This window comes from Spinacia oleracea, chromosome 3, assembly GCF_020520425.1.
Source record: "Spinacia oleracea cultivar Varoflay chromosome 3, BTI_SOV_V1, whole genome shotgun sequence".
NCBI lineage: Eukaryota > Viridiplantae > Streptophyta > Magnoliopsida > Caryophyllales > Amaranthaceae > Spinacia > Spinacia oleracea.
The window spans coordinates 83,177,861-83,180,006 of record NC_079489.1 but is presented as its reverse complement, the minus strand read 5'-3'; the positions used below and the strand labels follow the sequence as shown (position 1 = coordinate 83,180,006).

At 40.9% G+C, this 2,146-nt stretch overlaps 1 non-coding gene across 1 annotated transcript; it reads right to left on the bottom strand.

The window, feature by feature from the left end:
- Positions 1–1,823: 1,823 nt before the first annotated feature.
- On the bottom strand, positions 1,824–1,930 carry LOC130470946 (small nucleolar RNA R71). The gene has a single exon (XR_008931658.1). It is a non-coding gene; the product is annotated as a small nucleolar RNA R71 (small nucleolar RNA).
- Positions 1,931–2,146: the final 216 nt, after the last annotated feature.

Genomic DNA, 2,146 nt, shown 5'->3' with positions numbered 1-2,146 from the left:
GAAGATTGCAAATCGCCCTGGAAGCTGAGGGCGAAATGCGACCATCGGGCGGAATTATAAACAATCTGGATTCATCAACGCGCGCCCGATCGGGCGCAGCTCGCCCGATCCAGACCGGGCGGTCAATCTGGAGGCTATGTGGAGAGTTCACAAACCGCCCGATCGGGCGGATTTTGGCCCGATCGGGCCGACTATCGAGTGGATCGCCTGATCGGGGGAAGCGACGCCCGATCGGGCGACGCCAACCCCCAGCACTTATGCGCGAGTTTTCTTTCCGTTTTTTAGGCTTTATTTTGGGCAAACTATATAAGCAAGCCTTAATTGTTTTTAGAGAACACTTTATTTTCTAGTATTGAAGCTTAGTATTATTCCCCTTAGCCTAATTTTCTCTCTAGTTTATGCAAAAACACTTAGTTTAATTCTCAATAAAAATTCAAGCTTTCACTTTCCTTTGTTCTTCAATAGGTATTATTTCTTATTTCAATTCATTATCTTGCTTTAATAATGCTTTCAATTATGATTATTTCTTTGTTTATTGTCAACACGCTTGAGTAGTTTAATTTCTAGGGTTGGGAATCCATGAATAATATGAAGGGATGATTGAATGATTATGATTGTTGGCATTGTAATTGATTCCTATTGATTGGTTTATTTCACTATACAATTAGATTTGCGCAGGTTTAATTGTGGTAGTTATGCAATATCAAATTAAGATTCGAGAGATGCAATTTGATGTTTAGGCTTGTGTCAATAGGTAGAATTAGAGTTAATACGTAGCGAGAGCCCGTTAATTCTATGTCTATGATTAGTATCGACTTGAGAGAGCATGCTAGGCTAACTAATTACTTTGTTGATTATCGTGATTGTTCAATGTCCTGGATTATTATTTGTTGGCAAACCTATACCCTAGATTCCTTAATATATTGATTCATTCTTGTTTAATATTCGTTCGTAGTCTTAGTATACAAATCATCAACCAACTTTGTTCACAATAGTCTAGATTAATTAATTGATAGTAGAAAGAACTCCTGTTTCCCTGTGGATTCGATCCTGACTTCCCTTGCTACCTAGCTAGTGGACCTTAGGTTATTTTTGATTAGGTGATACGACTTTAGCCTGTCAAAATTTGGCGCCGTTGCCGGGGAGACGGTTTTATTTTCTGTTGTTGATTGCTTATCCTAGATTATTTTATGTTACTACTCAAGGAACTCACGTTCCTTGAGACCGGATCTCACATTGTTTTGTAGTCTTTGTCTATGCCCAGGACCGTAGGTACTAGTAATCTTACTCCATTCGATCCTGAGCCCGAAAGAACCTTTCGTAGACGAAGAACTTTCATTGCACAGTGTGGGAATTACTCTGATTCTGATCATAATATTGGCGATCTTTTTCCTTCAGATACAGATTCAGTTTAAGAGATAGAGATGGGTGACGAAAATATGATACCGCCACCTACCCCACGGCTTACGGACTATTCTAAGCCAAGTCTGTCTGTGCTACCAAAGGCGATCATGCCTTCCATTGCAACTGAGACCTTCAAGATTGAGCCTGCATTGATTAACATGATCGAGAGACGCCAGTACGGTGGGGAACCAGGTGAAGATCCGAATCTTCACATTCAGTCCTTTATCCAATATTGTTCCACCATCAAGCAAAAGGGATTGACTCCGGAGCAGACTATGGAGATACTTTTCCCGTTCTCTTTGAGTGGGAAAGCTAAATTGTGGATTAATGGGTTGAATCGGGCGGCTTTGAAAATCAATAATTGGGAATCCTTGGCTCTTGCTTTTTATGTTAAATATTTTCCACCTGAGAAAACGGCTCGTCTGAGGGGTCAGATATTAGGTATCTCACAACAAGCGGATGAGAGTTTGTTCGAGGTCTGGGAGAGATTCAAGGATTTGCAAAGAGAGTGCCCGCACCATGGTTTGGAAGATTGGTTCTTGATTCAGCAGTTTTATAATGGTCTGGGCAATGAGTCTAGATGTTTGTTGGATTCAGCTACCAGTGGGAGGTTCATGCAACTTGAGGTGCCTAGAGCTATGGAGGTGATTGAGGAGATAGCCATTCACAATGCCCAGTATAGAAATCCTAGAGGTCTATCTAACAGGGGTGGTAAGCATGATTTAAATTCTATTGAACAATT